Source organism: Anastrepha ludens, chromosome 2, assembly GCF_028408465.1.
Source record: "Anastrepha ludens isolate Willacy chromosome 2, idAnaLude1.1, whole genome shotgun sequence".
NCBI lineage: Eukaryota > Metazoa > Arthropoda > Insecta > Diptera > Tephritidae > Anastrepha > Anastrepha ludens.
This window is the reverse complement of record NC_071498.1, coordinates 120,265,769-120,286,456: the sequence shown is the minus strand read 5'-3', so window position 1 is coordinate 120,286,456 and position 20,688 is coordinate 120,265,769.

Sequence of the window (20,688 nt, the reverse complement as noted above, 5' to 3'; positions counted from 1 at the left end):
AAAACTGGCTTTACTAGCTAGTTTAAGAATTGCAACATCCGCAATGTTGTCCAGAAAAGCGAAACCGAGCAATCTCAATCGACTTCTACACAGAGCCATGCACTCGTATAGAAAGTACTCGACTGTGTCTTCCTATTTTATATACTGGCAGCTTCTGCAATAGTAATTGGATGGTACCCCAAATCTATTGACATGTCTTACTATAAAACAGCGCCAAGTTAGGACTCCCACTACGATTCTTAAATCCTTCCTACTCAATTTAAGTAGACTCTTAGTGCATATTTCATTCGGACCACGTTTGTCTATTGATAGCACAGGTGTCACCAGTTGAAATTTGCAACCGTAATGGCGTGTCTGTCTATTAAGAGTTTAGATATTGCCAAGGGCATGGGTAAGTCGACCTTGTCTTGACTAATTTGGAGTGAGGAGCTCAACTTAGCTAACTCATCTGCCTTACAGTTACCTTTTAGGTTACCTGGTACCCAGAGAAGATTAATTGAAAAATAATAATTCTAATTTTAATATTAGGTGCGCAACTAAGTTTTCGCTGTTTTTTTTTTATAAAAATACCAATTTATTCTGAAAAAATGGTTACAAGTGAATCATTGAAAGAATTGCCCATCGCTGGCTACCACTTTTTCCCATCTTTCTGGTAGATCTCGTATACCGTCGCGGTAAAACTGTTCATCTTTTGAGGCCATCTACGGATCAAGCCATTTTTTGATATCTTCATATAAATGGAACTGCTGGTCAGCTATACCATGTGCCATCGATCGGAGTAGGTGATAATCGGACGGGGCAATATCTGGAGAATATGGCGGGTGGGGTAGGATTTCTCATTTCAGTGTTTCCAGCTAGGTTTTAACGGGTTTGGCAACGTGAGGCCGAGCGTTGTCATGCTGTAGAATCACTTTTGCATGCCTCTCCGCATATTGCGCCCGCTTCTCACGCAGTGCGCAGCTCAATCGCATCAATTGAAGTCGATACCGATCCATAGTGATGGTTTCGCTTGGTTTTAACAGTTCATAATAAATAACAACAACTTGGTGCCACCAAATACATAGCATAACCTTCGCAGCGTGAATGTTCGGCCGAGGCCCCGACGTAGAAGCATGACCAGGCAGTCCCCATGACTTTCTTTTCTTTGGATTGCTGTAATGAATCCACTTTTCATCACAAGTCACGATGCGATGAAGATAATCCTTTTTTTTACCGCTGGAGCAGTTGTTCACAGGCGAACAAACGAAGTTCAACATCCCTTGGTTTTAACTCATAAGGAACCCAAATCCCCTGTTTCTGAATCATTTGCAAAGCATGCAATCACTTGGAAATGGATTGGCGGGTAACTCCTAATACTGAAGCAAGCTCATCTCGCGTTTGACACGGATCTTCATTGAGCAATGCCTCCAATTCAGCGTCTTCGAAGTTTTTGGCCTTCTTTCACGTGGATGGTCGTCAACATTAAAATCATCGTCTTCGAGCGACGGAACTAAACTCGGCACGTTATTTCATTTAAAGCAGCATCTCCATAAACTTTTTGTAGCACTCGATGCGCTTCAGCCGCCGTTTTTTTCGAATAAAAGAGGAAAATCAACACTTCCCGCAAATGACGATTATTCGGCACAAAATCAGACATTTTCACAAAACCAAAAGTATAGGTTAACAAAACAAAATCACTAATGTGTCGAAGCAGTTTGTTTACCATATGTTTAAGCTTGGTTTGTGACGTTTAAGTTATGTTAGAATCGACTAGACACATTGCTGGTGGCATCTATTGACGAACACCGGGAAGTTAGTTGCGCACCTAATAATTTTTTAACTCTTTTGCTGTCTTAGGCGAGTATTTACTTGATAGGAGCGATTTTAAAGCTACCGGAGTAGATGAAAATATCATTAACTGTGACTACGCTTCTAATTAGCGCCAAAAGGCTTTCTGCGATTGCCAAGATTTCAGCTTGGAATATGCTGCAATGATCAGGCCAGCAAATGATATATTGGTGCTTATCATTTCGCAATATGCATTACCTCTCACCTGATCATGTAGTTTTGAACCATCAGTATATATTCGGACCCCGTTTTCATTATTTATTAGACCATTTTCCCAGACCTCTTTGGGTGGAAAATGAATTGTATAACGCCTGTCTAAGTATGTATTCACCGAGTCACTAAAGTCCGTGGTGTTAGGCATACCAGGAAGTATCCCAGGTAAGTTTGAGTGTCTTGGGTTGTTTGTTTTGATTGATTGATGATTCCTTCAATCTCAGCGCCGCTTTGGTGTCTAGTTGTCTATAATATAGGTCAATTGGCAATAAATGCAGGATGACATTTAGAATCGAAGTTGGCGTTATTTTGAGCGCCGCAGTAATACAAATTAAAATTATTTTCTTTACTCTCTATTGCATGTGTGCTTGTAGAAGTTAAACAGAAATAACTGCTCTGCTGTCCAACTAGCGGACTTCATACACATACGACTCTAAAACATCCCATGCAGTTACAATGCAAGTGTGTGCTGCTGTGCGAGCCAGTGCAGTTAACACCAAGGATCATACGCATCGCTTGCAGTTACTATGCAAGTGTGAGAGCGAACAGGGCAGTTAACTGACTGATGTGAGAGCGAACAGAGCAGTTAACAGTAAAGAGCAATTAAGTGCGAAGTTCACCTTCATCCGATAAGAATTGGTTAATGGGAGTTCTTTTCAAATGCACCAGCTTGGAGATGACTTCGATTACTAGCTTTGCTAAGCTTACAAGATTATTGTAAATTCTTTTGTTAAGAAATAAATATTTTATAATTTATACTGCAGCTGTCTAGTTTACAAGTGTCAAATACGAGTGTATTTCTGCTTAAAAAGTCCGCTTAAAACTGTAGGTCCCCCCATTTGCAACATCAAGACGAACACCAGAAATAAATGAATGAACTCGGCCGAAGAGAAATATACGCGCCAATCATTTAATTTACACTTATTTAATTTATTTTTAACCAATATTCGAGTTTTATACAACAAAAGCATTTACTCACGTAATCACAGGTTAATCTCTTGATTTCTTTTATCAGGTTGATTTCTGAGTGAAAATCGAGTCTACCCAAAACGTCGAAAACGTAACTTTTGTTGTTATTAATAACAAAGGCCAACAAAAAACAAGTTTGTGAAAACTTTTCAAACAATTTTACCTAAATCTTATGCATTTTTGAATGCGGAAACCGTAATACATAGCCGATTTTTTATCACCTACCATTCTTCCACAATCTGATATCGATTTAATATTTAAAAAAATTGGCAAAATTTGATCTATAAAAATTAATGAAATCATATTTTTTTGAATTGATTATATTTTCACTTACAATCATACTTAAATTATAATATCAAATGCTTGTTCTTTTATATTTTCTCTCCCTTTTTTCCGTAAAATGACTTGCGTAGCTTTTTCGCCTATGTATTGCATTTTGATGTTCTCTGTGAAGTGGCCAACAATAATCACCCAACATTTTGATATTCCACCGTCCCTGGTATCGTTTCTCCATCTCTTTTATGCCCTGATGAAACCTTTCCCCGTGCTCTTCGCTCACGTCACCTAAGTTTTCAGGAAAAAAGTCAAGATGGTGGTGCATAAAGTGGACCTTAAGGCTCACCAGGCAACCAAGAGTTTTAAACTTGTTTATCATGTTAGCTACGATGAGTTTATAATTTTTTCGGTTCATTCAAAAGTTTTTTTATTGAGTTTAATGAAAAAAATAACAAAGCTGACAGAGTAACCAAAACTGAAATCACCACAAAAAGTAAGTATGTAAGCAAAACTAGACACAAAGCGAGCTACCTTGGGCAGACTTCTTCAAAGATTGTATGGAGGCTCTCTCGATTTCATTTGCCCTTTCGTCCTAGAAAGGGAAAAACTTTGAACCACCCAAAAAATATTCCTAACTTACATACACTTCAAAAACGGTGAAAGATAGTATGTCTGGAACCTCTGAAATATGGGCCTTTGGCGGCATTAAGTTATTTTGTAAAATTTTCGATTGTGTGACGTAGTGTTGTAGCAGCTCTGAATATTGAAATGGTGCTCAATAGTACAGACACACCTTTGAAAAATTGCACTTAGCATAGTACTTGAGTTATATATTTCGTTTTAAAACATCTCAGCCCTTAAAAAGTGCACTTTTCATTTTTATGTCTCTGTAAATGCCTTTTCAATCAAAGCTACAGCCAAACCAGGAAATTTTGGCGGCGTTGGCTGTTTTCTTTCATATAATAAAATGTGGAGTAAGCGTTAAATAAGGAAAATGAGCGACACCGTGATCGAAACAAAATTCTCAAAAATCAGTGTGATTTTTATACACTTAAAGCTTACATTCTACTATACCAAAATTAATGAAATAGCCGAAAATCGTCTATAAATTCTGAGCAAAAAGCAAGACGCATTCTTTAAAGAGCATTCTAGAGCAACAACAATGTTTTATACGTTTAATTGTCAAAGAAAAGTATGGGCAAAGTATTGGGAGGTTGAATTAGTTTTAAAGGTGACACACAGATGGCGCTATTTATCACTTTATCGCGTTGGCAATACTGAATATATATTCATGACAAAGCCTCATCCCTAGGCTTTGTTTATCAGTATCTGCCATTTCGCTGAAATATAAACAACGCAGTGTTTTCGTGCTCCGAGTATGTCAACTTTCGTGCCGTCGAAACGCAATTTGCGGGAAGCTTTGGTTTTCTGCTTCAATTTGAAAAAAAATACAGCCCAAGCCCGTGAATTGCTGCAGGAGGCCTACCCAGACCATACTCCGTCGACTTCAACATGTGAGTACTGGTTTCGACGATTCAAAAGTGGTGATTTTCCCACCGAAGACAAGGAGCGTCTTGGCCAGCCCAAAAAGTTCGAGGACGCGGAATTGGGGGAATTGGTAAACGATGACTCGTGCCAAACCCAAGAAGAGCTTGCTGAATCATTGGGCGTTGATAAATCAACCGTTTGCAAGCGTCTAAAAGCGATGGGAATGATCCAAAAGCAAGGACATTGGGTCCCGTACGAGTTGAAGCTGCGCGACGTCGAACGGCGATTTTTTACGTGCGAATTGTTGATCGAGCGACAAAATCGGAAGGGTTTTTTGCATCGGGTGGTGACTGGCGGCGAAAAATGGATCCACTACAATAACCCAAAACTCAAAAAATCATGGGGTTTGCCCGGCCACGTATCAACGTCGACGGCCAAGCAGAATATTCACGGCAAGAAAATCATGCTCTGCATTTGGTGGGATCAGGTCGGCGTCGTATATTTTGAGCTGCTCCAACCGGGCGAAACAATCACGGGCGATCGTTACCGACTGCAATTGATGCGTTTAAGCCGGGCATTGAAAGAAAAACGGCCGGAAACGGTAAAAAGGCACGACAAGGTTATTTTGCAACATGACAACGCTCGGCCGTATGTTGCTCAACCTGTCAAAAAATACCTTGGAACGCTTGGCTGGGAAGTGTTACCCCACCCGCCGTATAGTCCAGACATAGCTCCCTCCGATTATCATTTGTTCCGGCATATGAGTCTTGATTTGGCGGACCAGCGGTTCTCCTCGTACGAGGCTACCAAAATATGGGTTGAGTCATGGATAGCCAAGCAGCGGCCAGAATTTTTGAGAAACGGCATCCGGAAATTGCCCGAAAGATGGGCGAAAGTTGTAGCTAGCGATGGCCAATTCTTCAAATAAAATATTTTGTACCGTTTTTTCACAATAAAGCCCCAAATCTTCGAAAAAAAACCTTTAAAACTAATTCAACCTCCCAATAGAAAACAAAAAATGAGTCCGCCTTGTTTCATTCTGGGCTGACAACCACATGGACACGGCAAAAGAAAAAAAGAAGACTCAGCTGATTTACCAACACCACCCTTAAGGGGCGAGCCTGCTTTAGAGGCTTCAAAAAATCGATTTTTTCGTGGATTGTTTTGAGAAGGAAAGAAATATTCGATTGAAACGAAACTTTCTAGTTTTATTGCTATATAATAGGACTATGAATAAGTTCGTGCGGTTTTTTTTCGAAATTTGAAACTTTATTGACGTAAAATGGTTACAAATTTAATATTCAAAATATTGTCCATCGCTTACTACTACTTTTTCCCATCTTTCTGGCAATTCACGGATTCCCTTTGTGAAAAATTCGGTCGGTTTTGCCGCAATCCACGAATCGATCCATTTTTTGACTTCATCGTAATTACGGAAGTGCTGGTCAGCCAGGCCATGTTGCATCGATCGGAAGAGATAGTAATCGGATGGCGCAAGGTCTGGACTATACAGCGGGTGGGGTAGGACATCCCATTTGAGCGTTTCTAAGTATGTTTTGACCACTTGTGCAACATGTGGCCGAGCATTGTCATGTTGCAAAATAACTTTGTCGTGTCTATCGGCGTATTGCGGCCGTTTTTCTCGCAGTGCTCGGCTCAAACGCATCAATTGTCGTCGGTAGACATCCCCCGTAATCGTTTCATTCGGTTTCAGTAGCTCATAATACACAACACCCAGCTGGTCCCACCAGATACACAGCATAACCTTCAGGCCATGAATATTCTGCGCCGACGTCGATGTTGAAGCATGGCCAGGGTATCCATACGTTGCCCGACGTTTTGGATTGTCGTAATGGACCCACTTTTCATCGCCAGTCACAATTCGATGCAAAAAACCCTTTCTTTTGTGCCGTTGAAGCAGTTGTTCGCATGCCATAAAACGGCGTTCAACGTCTCTTGGCTTCAATTCATACGGCACCCAATGGCCTACCTTTCGGATCATTCCCATGGCTTTTAAACGTTTGGAAATGGTTGATTGATCAACTCCCAAAGTTTTTGCAACCTCTTCTTGCGTTTGAGCCGGATCTTGATCGAGCAATTCCTCCAATTCGGTATCCATGAACTTTGGCGGCGCACCCTCGCGTTCTTCGTCTTCCAAGCCAAAATCACCACTTTTAAAGCGTGCAAACCACTTCTGGCACGTTCGCTCAGATAGAGCATGCTCACCATAAACTTCCACCAAGATACGATGACTTTCGGCTGCTTTTTTCTTCATATTAAAATAATGAAGAAGAATTCCCCGCAAAAACACATTATTTGGCACGAAATTCGACATTTTCAAGTGTGGTAAAAATATTGTTGTTTACGCTTCAAATAAAAAACTTATACTGACGTTTGTGCCTTACGACAGTAGCTCTCCAATGAATGTTTGGAAATGTGGATCGATGGAATAATAATCAAGTTACGCCATCTGTTGTAAAACCGCACGAACTTATAAATAGACCTATTATTTGAACAGTTTTCTCAAATTTTTTCATTCAAATATAATGTCATATAATGCCTGGTACAAGCATTTTACCGAGGCTCCTCGGGTGAGCATGTGTCGTCCGGCGGGAAAGATGCAGGTCGCAATTTTCATCTGAAACCAAAAACCCAAAAAAATTTGTATTTTAGTATAGTATTGCTTCTAGTTAAACAAAGAAAATTAAAAAAAAGTGAGAAATTCAAAAATTTTTCGCTAATTAAAAAAAAAATCATTTTTTTGGAATAAACATAAAGTGAATTTGTTTAAAAAGTGGGTTAGTCATAACTTTCTTAAGGTTTTTTAGGTTCAACTAGAAGAGAATTTAATTCCGAATACAATCAATGTTATCTCATTTCGATAGGACTTTTAACCTTTTCCCTATCTTTCCCGCCAATTAGGAAAAATCGTAAAATAAAAAAACCGAGAAATCGCACTTCGAGCGATCCGGCCGCTCGTATACCTGTTCGACGCTTGCTCACAATTTCTCCTGTAACTCCGAAAATATTTTGAATTTGCTTCTGACATTTTGAGGACACATTCTTGGATAGTTTGGAAAGACATTTATGCAAAAAAAAAGAGGTTGTCTGTAAAGTCGGTTTACTGACGATAGTTTAACGTGACAACGTCATAAGAAAATATTGATGGAATGGTTGCAATTTTCAAAACAAAATTTTAATTTTATTTGTTTGATAGATATTTTGTATGGATATAGAGGAGGAGGTAAATGGAATTGCAATGGAATAGGTCAAGTTAAATTTACACAAACGTGAAAAATGACGAAACATTTATCAAATTCATGAAAGATATGATCAATTTCGATTGTGCATCAGACGTTAATAAGTCAACAACACTTAGAGGCATCATCATCGGTTTGACTTTCTCAAGACACATTACACTTGAAACACTCCCTTTCATTTCCTATTTTTCCTATCATCGTTTATTCTCAACAGAGAATTGGTTCATTACCATGCACACAGGAAGAAGGCATATGCAAATACAAGTACAGTAGAAGCCCGATAAGTACAAATGGAAAATTTCAGCACTGATTGCACTTAGCGAAAAATTGCACTTTTGCGAATTTTCCTGTGGATCGAGGAATACCTAGGGAAAAATATTTTAACTCTATTCAATGCAATTAATGAGCTCAAAAGGTCGATATTCAAGAAAAATGAACACATATTTATTGAAATTAATACAAAGAGATCAATGCGGAAGGACATATGAGTGCATGCTCCAAAATTCAATTATTTTTTTTGGAAAAACTTTGTTATTTTCGATTGCGTTTTCTCGTAACATTTTTCAAGTGCTTTTGATCGGATATCATGCAAACAAGCGATCTGATTGAATGACAGCACATCGTTCTGTTCACCCCATTTCAAAATTGTATTGACACAGCCAAAAATCGATTCATGCTGGACTTTTTCGGTTGTTTCTTCTTGAGTAGTATCTTCGGGTTCATTGGCTTCACCATCACCTTCATCTATTCCTAATTCCAAATCCCAATTGCGGATTTCATCTGTGTCTGCTTCACCCACATAGTTTTGGCATATCGTCTGGATTAGATTCAATAATCGCGTCAACTGTTGGGCTTGTGCCCAATACGCTTTTCCAGCATTTAGCGATCGTTTCAGGGAGCAATTTCCCCCATGCTTGGCTCAACATGATCACGGCGGTTTTCAAATCAATTTTCTTCAATAGTTCATGTAATGAAGAATCTTTTTCACTAATTATGGTTTCCATTAGCAATGTTTTGTATTGAATTTTTGTCAAGTTAATAAAACCTTGATCCATTGGCTGTAAAATCGCTGTGCAATTGGCCGGAAAATACATCACTTCGATCTCACCACAAACTAATTCTTCTTCGGGCGGATGAGATGGGGCTTGATCCAGCAAGAGTAATGCTTTGGGTGGAACATCATTTTCTTTGGCGAATTTTTTCACTTATTCGACAAAATTATCAAAGAACCACTTTTTGAAAATATCCCGCGTCATCCAAGCAGTCTTGTTACTAGCATAATTCACCGGTAGACGAAAATTTTTAAAACAACGCGGATTCATAGATTTGCCGATCGTTAATGGTTTTATTTTGTGGCTGCCATCACCATTTGCACACAAAAGAACACTGATTTGATCTTTTGAAACTTTGTTGCCTGGAGCACTCTTTTCACCTTTCGAAACGTAGGTTTTATTTGGCAAAAGTTTCCAAAAGAGCCCCGTTTCATCAGCATTATATATTTATGATGTTACATATCCTTTTTCAGCGATTTTCGCCGTCAATTTTTCCTTAAATGGCTCAATGGCTTCTGGATCACAAGATAATGATTCACCAGTCACAGTCAAATAGCGAAGTCCGAAGCGTTTCTTGAATCGCGAAAACCATCCATCACTTGCATTGAATTGTTCTCCATCCTTTTTTATTTCAACAAATATTTTTAATGTTTTGCTTTTCAATATCAAGCTAGAAACAGGAGCATTTCGTCGCCGCTGATTCATGAAAAACTGGTACAAACGCTTCTCGAGCTCTGGATGATTGCCAAACCGCAAAGTTTTCCGTTTATTTCCAAGTGAAAATGAATTGTATGCATTTTCTTTTAATGAACGGGATTGTTTTTTTATTCGGCAAATCGTTGCGCAATCAACTTTGTATTCGAATGCAAGATCTCGTTGTTTAACGCCTTTTTCAATTTTTTGGAGAATCTCATCTCTTTCTTTCAATGTAAGAAAATGTAGATTCTTTTTCACTTTTCCCATGATTTTATTTGATGAGAGCAAAAAAAATGATTCAAACTCCGAACGATTGTTTTACTCTCAATAACCAGCTTGAAACTAACGCGTGTTGAATGTCACAAACGATTCGATGCCATATTTTATGATATCAGCGCTACAATTTTACAGTTATTTGTAAAAATCAAAAATCACAAAGTGTTCTCACGCTTTTTGTTCGCAATAATTCCGAGAACCATAACTGTGCATAGCTATAAAGCTGTGTCTTCGCGCGTGATGAACGCAAATACATTGCCGTATTAAGTAAAAAAGAGGTTGTCTGTAAAGTCGGTTTACTGACGATAGTTTAACGTGATAACGTCATAAGAAAATACTGATTGAATGGTTGCATTTTCAAAAGAAAATTTTAATTTTATTTGTTTGATAGATATTTTGTATGGATATAGAGAATAAGTTAACATTAACATAACATAATATACTTTAACATAACATAACATAACATAACATAACACAACACAACACAACACAACACAACACAACACAACACAACACAACACAACACAACACAACACAACACAACACAACATAACACAACACAACACAACACAACACAACACAACACAACACAACACAACACAACACAACACAACACAACACAACACAACACAACACAACACAACACAACACAACACAACACAACACAACACAACACAACACAACACAACACAACACAACACAACACAACACAACACAACACAACACAACACAACATAACATAACATAACATAACATAACATAACATAACATAACATAATATAACATAACATAACATAACATAACATAACATAACATAACATAACATAACATAACATAACATAACATAACATAACATAACATAACATAACATAACATAACATAACATAACATAACATAACATAACATAACATAACATAACATAACATAACATAACATAACATAACATAACATAACATAACATAACATAACATAACATAACATAACATAACATAACATAACATAACATAACATAACATAACATAACATAACATAGCATAACATAACATAACATTACATTACATTACATTACATAACATAACAAATTACCCCGTATTAAAGCACTTATCAACAGCTTTCATTTGATACCCATATTGTACATACACAACCAAAGGTTAGCCGGGTCCACGTTTTGACCTATACCTCGAGACCCCAGTCACGGAGCGGCATGAAAAATACTCTGTACTAAAGCATTCACCAACAGCTTTCATTTGATACCCATATTGTACATACACGTCCGAAGGTTACCCGGGTCCACGTTTTGACCTATATCTTGAGACCCTATCTACCAATAGGTATTCAAACTATACGGAAATCATCTTCAATACCTACTTAACAATGTGTGTAAGTTTGGTTTAATTAGGTTCAAAGACACGGCGGGCCCACGTTTTGGCATATATTTCGAGACCCTAGTTATCAATAGGTATGAAAACTACCCCGTATTAAAGCACTTATCAACAGCTTTCATTTGATACCCATATTGTACATACACAACCAAAGGTTACCCGGGTCCACGTTTTGACCTATATCTCGAGACCCCAGTCACGGAGCGGCATGAAAAATACTCTGTACTAAAGCATTCACCAACAGCTTCAATTTGATATCCATATTGTACAAACACATTCTAGGGTCCACGTTTTGGTCTCTATCTCGAGACCCTAGTCACGGAGCAGCATGAAAAATACTCTGGACTAAAGCATTCACCAACAGCTTCCATTTGATACCCATATTGTACATACACATCCGAAGGTTACCCGGGTCCACGTTTTGACCTATATCTCGAGCCCTATTTCCAAAATAAAATATAATCCATGTTACTCGTGGATGATGTAGCTTTCGAATGGTGAAAGAATTTTTAAAATCGGTCCAGTAGTTTTGAGCCTATTCATTACAAACAAACAAAGTTTTCCTCTTTATAATATTAGTATAGACAACATATCTTATAAGGTATATGGTAAACATTAAAATACATTTTTTCCTTCATATATAATAAAAAAATTAATAATTATAACATTAAAACAACAGGTATTATTAACAAACTTGGTTTTATTTTAAATTCTTCAAGTGAATCAAATTAATAATAATCAATAAGAAGGCATATGCAAATACAAATACGTGAATTTATAATGTACATTTGCGCATATACATACATACATATATACGCTCACTTAAGTAGGAGAGAGCAAGATGTCGAACGTTGCCGTTCGTTTGCTTTGTTTGCTTTGTCGTTCGTTCCGCCCTTTCGCTTGCAGTTCATTCAATGCAATGAGCAAGGTAACGGCAATGAGCAAGGTAACACTAATATGAGCAAGGTAACACTAATGAGCAAGGTAACACTAATATGAGCAAGGTAACACTAATGAGCAAGGTAACTACATATGAGCAAGGTAACGACACATTTTTTCGTGCGTGCAGCCTGTTAAATCGAATTATAAGACGTTATCACGTCAAAATTTCTTCGAACAAGAATTCTTTTGCGCCCGAAAATTGCAATTTTTTATTGCTCTTTTCGAGTTTTCTATGGACTCAAAATCGAATTGTACTTTCCGCGAAATTGCAGTTATCGGTATTGCACTTATCGGGCTTCTACTGTATGTGAATTTATACACCTACATATGCGCATATACATACATATATACGCTCACTTAAGTAGGAGAGAGCAGGATGTCGAACGTTGCCGTTCGTTTGCTTTGTTTGCTTTGTCGTTCGTTCCGCGCTTTCGCTTGCAGTTCATGCAATGCAATGAGCAAGGTAACGACAATGAGCAAGGTAACGACAAATTAGCCAGGTAACGACAAATGAGCAAGGTAACGACAAACGAGCAAGGTAACGACACATTTTTTCGTGCGTGCAGCCGGCTAAATCGAAATATAAGACGTTATCACGTCAAAAAAAATCGAATTTTTGAAACCTCTAAAGCAGGCTCCCCCCTTAATAGATTCGCCGAATTTTTACAAATTGGGAACAAAGTTCGAAACTTTACTTTATATGATTCTTGTTGTGGTAAAAAATAAAACTAAAATTACAAAATAAATAAATTATTAGTTAAAACTTGTAAATAATTGGTGTACACTTTATGTTGACGCTCTCGGTATTTATTCAAACAGCTAGTTCTCGAATTTGGCTTCGAAGCTCAAAAGTTATGCTGCATTAATGGTTTGATAAAGAAAAAAAATGTTAAAACCCTATGGAGGAACTCACTTTTCCGCAAGATGATTAAGCCAAATTCAACTGAAGTTTTATTTGATTCAACTCAACCACCTATCGTGCACTTCACTTCCAAAAAAGATGTTAAAAATTGTTTCTGCATTCATCACAAATATGTTTTTTTCTTTACATTTGCTTTTATTTTGGTATTACCAGAACTTCTTCACATATCCTTTCATTCAACACTTGTTGCCAAGCTGTACAAAATCCCATCATCATACATTCAATTAAGCCCGAAAGTGGGCTCAGAAGCATTTTGCCATTTCAAATTCATCGTCAATATTAGACACTTATGCACTTTTGAGTAACTAATCCTTGCCTGTTCTAAACCAAACTACAATTCCATACACATTTATTTATTCACCTGTGCTTGTATCGATAACCTAAAGGGAGTTCTCGATTCACACCACCCATTTTTGTTCTTGGTTTTCGTTTTTTTTGTGCAAATCACTCCATTTCGCTCCATAAACCTCGTACAAATAGTGTACATATGTATGGGAGTGAGTAAGTGCACACATGTTTACATGGCGGTGTTTGCATGTATGTGTGACTGACTACACTTTTGTGTCAAAGTAGCATATTTGCAATTCCCTTAAGTATATTTGTAAACGTGAGTACGCTAAAAATGCTAAAAACTGTAAATGCGCTTTCTTTGCTTGCATTTCTCATTCAAATGCCAGCATATATGCACTCACAGGGGACTTCTGTTTTTGTGTGCTATATTTAGATGCATAGGTACGTGCATGTAAGGCGTCGTTGAGTGAGTAAGACATGCACACAAATCATACTCACGTACTGTGTGCTTTGGCTCTTGTGCTCTTTCAAGTATTGTTTACTATCGCTCACAAGTCCCGGCAACATTATTTCCAGCCATTCCGTGCATCCATCCATTCATTCATGCATTCGTGTCGTCATTCATCCTTTTGCAATACAACAAGCGTCCACACATCAGTGTCATTTATCAACAGCTTGTACAATTTATTTATTTTAAATGAATTTACTATACTCGCAAGGATATTTATTTGTTGTTATGCTCCTGACACTTGAAATTGTATGTATTTTTATTATTGTAAGTAGTGGTAGAAGCGGTTGTACATACATACTTCTGCAGTTGCAACTAAACAAGTTCCAGTATATTTGTTGTAAATTTTATAGTTCCAATGGTACCAGTAAACGGCGAGAAAGCAATTTTTCTCCCATAGAATGAATAAAGATTTAGTGAAGGACTTTATGTCTGCTTTGAGTTTTGTGACAGTTTGAGTTTTTTTTTTGAAAAGGGGAACATATGGACATCTAAAAAAAAAAACCTTTTTATAAATAAAAATACAGCTACCTATGCTACTAAATTTGTATTCAAAAAAGAGAAGCGCGTGCATAGAAAGTAGAATTCGATCAATAAGACTTTCAGTGTCTTGAGTGATGTGCGATTTAAATTTTATAATTAGAAGACCATCCCAATAAACTTCCCCGAAATCTGCTTCTAAATGAAGGTCACACACGATTGAGAAAAAAAAAACATCTTCAAGTCTGCACTATTTTAATTATCTCATCTCACATGAGAGTTCGTCCCCGAAGGCAATGGAATCTCGGCAGTTCCGATTTCTACAGGCTGGGCCATATAGCGTTTGCTTTTTGAACCACCTATTTTTTGAGAATGGTAACACAAATGACATCTCAAATGAGTTCATAATTTACTTAAAGGTTTGACATTTACGAAATGGGACGCTATGCGCTTGAACCAAATTGGGAAATATTGAAAACCTATTTCCAAAGTGGTGAGTCCTCTTCTTCTTTTCTGATTTTCACATCGGTGGCTACGTCAATAAGCAAAATTGTCGGATTTGGGGCTCAGAAAATCCACACCTTACTGTAGAGAAGCAAATGTATCCACAACGAGTCACTGTTTAGTGCGGTTTTTGGTCTGGCGGCATCATCGGGCCATTTCTTTCGAAAATGAGCGAGGAGCCGCAGTTACAGTAAATGGCGAGCGTTACCGTGACATGCTCAACGAGTTGTTTCCAAAAATTGAAGAGGATGACATGGACGACATTTGGTTTCAACAGGACGGTGCAACTTGTCACACTGCCAAAGTTACACTCGAACTTTTGGCTACCGTTTTTGAAAACCGAATAATCAGCCGAAATTCCGATATCAATTGGCCGCCTCGGAGCTGTGATTTAAACCCGTTGCACAATTTTATTTTGGGGTGCCGTTAAGGACAAATGCTATACGAACCATCCACAGATGATTGATGTTTTAAAGCACGAAATCGAAGTTGCCATTCATGAAATTGGAGCCCAAACAATCGAAAATGTGCTTCAAAATTGGGTTGATCGAATGGCCTACTGTAAAGCCAGTCGTGGCAGTCATTTGAACGATATTCTTTTTCATTCATAAATGGCAATGTTCAATCTTCAAAATAAAAAAAAAAGTTTGAGAAAATATTGATTAGTTTTTTTATAGCCGATTCAAAAAGCAAATTTTACATGGCCCACCCTATAGTACGGCCTCATTGTCACTAATCGTCATTCTTCACTTCCATCACATTCACATCCGATTTAATCATATATGCACATATATATTTCAGCACTAGCACTTAAGATTTGTAAACTTATTGTTAGTTCCTTATACAAGAAATATATATATCAAAATTTATTTTGTTCTGCTTTTTGCTGCGTAATAGTCCCACTCAAGGGCTACGACGCTAGTGAAAATGTGTGGGGAATTATGAAAACGCAGGTTGCCGGAAAGCCAGTCCATGATTTAAACTAAAAACTTAAAACTAGTCCTCTTTGTCGAAGAACTACGCAGAAAAGCTGGTTCAAAGCATGCAGAGAAGATGCCAGGCAATACTCGACAACGATGGACACTACACGGCTTATTTAGTAATTGCAACTCGTAGTTTTGTACATGCTTTCATGTAAACCAAATTTAAATATATATAATATATATTTTATGCTTCATGAATAATAGTGGTTCTTTTTTTCTGAAAAAGACTGTATAAAAATACTTAGTCCTGCCATAAATTCTAGAAGTTAAGTCCGTTATAGATGGGAAACAGTACTAGTTTTTTCAATGAAGCTCGTCTTATTTAATCATGCAAATACTAAACAAAATAATTTAAATTTTCATTCGAATTGGTCACCCTTTTACCCAAGAATTCGAACGACTAGGCAATTCAGCTATTGCAGCACGTACGGTATCCATGGATATTTATGTCGCTACTCGTACCGAAGATTGTTTGTGACTCTCTAAATTTCTGTGAGGTCTTCGACAGCTCATGTTCTCCAATTCGGACCACAACCTGTAGTCCAATGGATTCAGGTCTACACTTCCAGACGGCCAATCTCCCGCGGCCACTGGTGGGTGGTTTTTGCCTTATGGCCTAGAGCGGAATCTTGCTGGAAGATCCAGCGCTCTTTATTAAAGGGTTAGGGGTAGTCAGGGGCCCGAAAAAATTATGACCTTCAATAATTTTTTTTGATAGTCTTTGATAGTATTTGACAAAAAATAAATCATAGCATTAATAGCATGCTTCAACTTGATTTAAGCAAAATCTCAGTGAAAAAAATTAATAATTGAAAAATTTATCGCGTTTGTGTGGAGCCCGTTTCTCCAGAAGTCCCTTGCGGTGATCATCACTAGTCCTTGGAGATTCATCTAAAATCAATTGGACAGGAGAAATTAGTTTTATTAATAGAGAATCTTGTGTCTAATCGAAGCTTTTTTGTTAAAAAATTAACAATATGGCGACCTCGGAAAATATTTTTCAGATCTTCGAGAAAAAGCCGACAATTAATTGTTTAAAAAAAATTAAAATTTTTGAAAAAATCCTTCGAGTTTTCCGTCTAAATTTTATTGAAACCTACCAAGCGATTTTCAAGTTACAGTGATCACCAGTTGAAAAAACATAGTTTTGAGAAAAACGCATTTAAAGTTTTGCTATCGATTTGTGTAGAATTCTACGAATTATTTAATTACTTACACTGTGTCATCTACTCCTGGGCCATATAATAGTTCTTCAGTCGTCATTGCAGTTTCAAAATATCGATTTGTTGTTGCCTACGTAGCATTTTACCTTCTCGAGTGCTATCGTTAGCGCGCTTATCTGCCACCTTCATACGTGCAACATTCTTTTTTTCAGCATATGAACGCTCCGCTTTAATTTTTTGAAAATTCTGACTACCACTAACCCCTTAAAGAGAATACTGTTCAACTGCTTTATAACGTCTTCTAAGACATCCTTCTGGTACACTTTTGTTGCGGTATTAAACCCTTTTTCGCAGAAACAAAGAGATGTAACGCCTTTAAGAGACACTCCCCATCAAACCATTATTTGTTTATTGAAAATTTCTTCAACAGTGAACATTTTCTCATCTGTGAAAAGAATATTTTCATGGCCGTTGACCGCGTGCCACCGAAGAACCTGCTTGCATCTATCGAGCATAATTTTCTTCAAACGCGTTGTGAAATAATGGCCAGTTGGGCGATGGCCAGTTTGTGGAACAACATCAAGACGCACCAAACAAATAGGAGGAGGAGCTCGGCCAAACACTTAACAGAAGTGTACCCGCCAATTATTTATTTTTTTTTTATTTGGGCGACGGAAGGCTTTTATGTGGGGATCATCTCTAATTAGTCTTGACATGGATCTGGTCGATACATTCATTTCCCTGGACATGAGTTTCCACTTTCTAAGGGGAATTATGCAAATTTTTTCTCGAACGGCTTTTATGGCTGCATTGGTTCGAACCTTCTTTTTCTATCTGTCCCATCAGACGTTTTCGAAAATGCGAAATTTGACACGAAACTGATTACAGTTTATGCGTTGACAATGCATACGAACAAAAGCAAAAATAAGGGAAGGTGTTTTTGGAAATTTGTTCTTATTTATGGCGTGCGTCTTGATTTTGTTCCACAAATGGAGGGATCTAATTATTTTGCCACTTCCGAATGGCAAAAAGTTTTTATGAAGAAATTTATCATGGCAGAAATATGTACAGTCGGTGGTTTGCCGAGGACTGACCGCTATTAGAAAAACTTTTTCTATTATTTGGGGTTTCATGCCCGGAAATTCGAACCCGCTCACTATCGAATGGTAATCATATGGTAATGACCACCCATTCTGCTACGGCGGCCGCAAATCGAACTACGTAAGAAAAAAATAGTGCCGTTTTGAGATGAACAATTTTTTGATTTTACCGCCCATTATTATTGATTAGACTTAAATTATTTTCACCTTGATATGGGTAGGGATATGTAAACGTATAACAGCCGAAAATAAAAACTAAGCTAAAACTAACTAAACTGAATCAACTTACATTTTATTGAATTTGCCACTTTAGTTTAGCTTTTAATTTTGAGCAAAGCTTTAAACTGATTTTTTGGTAACTATATTAAGAATGAACATTCTTTTGATTTTAATTAGGCAAAAAGTAGATTCATTTACTTTTATTTTTTATTTTATTTTAATTTTACTATTTTTTTTCGTTTTTTTTGTTTTTTTTTTTTTTGTTTGATTGTCCACACTTTTACTTTCTCCTGTAGGAGCAAAATAAATATACACAAGTACCAAAGTTATGTGATTATTTTCTTTTTCTCATAAAGAACATACGCTGATGTTTAATAAGTAGTGAGGTAACTTCAAAAAGGCGCAAAAGAGACTGCCGCAGAGAAAACAAATTCATGGACAAAGTTTCTTGACTTTTTTGCAGTAAAAGTGTAATAGACCAAACAAACATCGAAGAACAAAAAATTTCCATTCAAAGTATTTTAAGTTTTGCGTACCTGTCAGTGAGAGGGGTTGTGGCACTCACTAAACGTGGGTCAGTAAGCCTTAAAAGAAAGCACAAGGGCACCATTGGCTTTAAGTATACCGTGACAATGAGAAAAACTTTACTACTTACAAGTACAACAAATACGTACATACATACATATACAAGGCAAGGACCATGCACATACCGCATAAAATAAAAGAAACGTTGGTAAGAAAAGTAGAAAAGAAGTTAAACACGTATATAATTTCATGGCTTCCAAACAAACTAGGATTTTATTTAATAGAGTAGTATATGAATTCTCTTTGTTTTCATATGTATGTAATATATGTATATGTGCATATAGAAAAACATATTATTAATTATATTAGTTGTGAATTCAACTACCTCAAATAATATAAAAATATATAAGTTTTGATACTTTAGAACTGTACTCAAACTAAATACTTAAAATAAAAACTTTAGGCTATTACTTTTTGCGTTGACTCAAATAATAATCCAGTTGACGAGCCAAGTCACACAATTAGAAGAAGTACTGTACTAAGAGTGAATTGCTTGCCCTCCGTAGGTTTTTGCATATACCTTTTACTTTGGCCGCCTTTATAAAGGGCGGTTAAAGTTCAAGGGCCGATGTTGCATGTGAACCACACCTAAATGTTAGTTTTTTACCTACATTTTATTTGACATTTTTAAATCTCAGACTAACTCAATTTGAACCATGGAAAGATACATAATCGAGCAACGCGTTAAAGTTATTCAGCCTTAGTATGAAAACGGGCGTTCAAATCTAAATGCATTTCGCGCACTTAGTCTTCAGTGATGAGGCACATTTTCACCTCAGTGGATTCGTCAATAAGCAGAATTGCCGCTTTTGGGCGAATGGTAATCCAAGAGTGATTGCTAAAAAACTAATGCACCCACAAAGAGTGACTGTTTGGTGCGGTTTATGGGCTGGCGGCATCATTGGACCGTATTTTTTCCAAAATAAGGCCGGTCAGGCAGGTAATATGAATAATATTCGCTATCATGAGGTGATAACGAACTTTTTATGTTTCAACAGCACAGTACCACTTGTCACACAGCTAACGAAACAATGCCTCTTTTGCGCGAAATATTTGATGGCCGAATGATCTCACGTCACGGCGATGTCAATTGGCCGCCAAGATCATGTGATTTGACACCGTTGGACTTCTTTCATTGAGGCTCGATAAGCCACCAACAATTCAAGGGCTAAAGCATGAAATAATTCCGCACATTAACGGCATAGAACTTCAATTATGCCTCAGCGTCATCGAAAATTTCGACAATCGGATGGAGGTGTGCCGCCGAGGACGCGGCGGCCATTTGGCCAATATTTTGTTCCTTACGTAATTGAGCCGTACCAATATTATCATAATAAAGAGGAATGACAATAATTTCCTTAAAAAAATTGTATTTTATCCAAAATCAACACCAGCCCTTGAAACTTAACCACCCTTGTTGTGTATATAGAGGGTGTTTTTAATAATGTTAGGCCGGAATCAATTGTCACTACGTTAGATAGACTAGAAGCGGAAAGACCTAGGAACTGTAGGGAAGTTAATGCGATGGCAGGAGGGACTAAAGTCACCATAT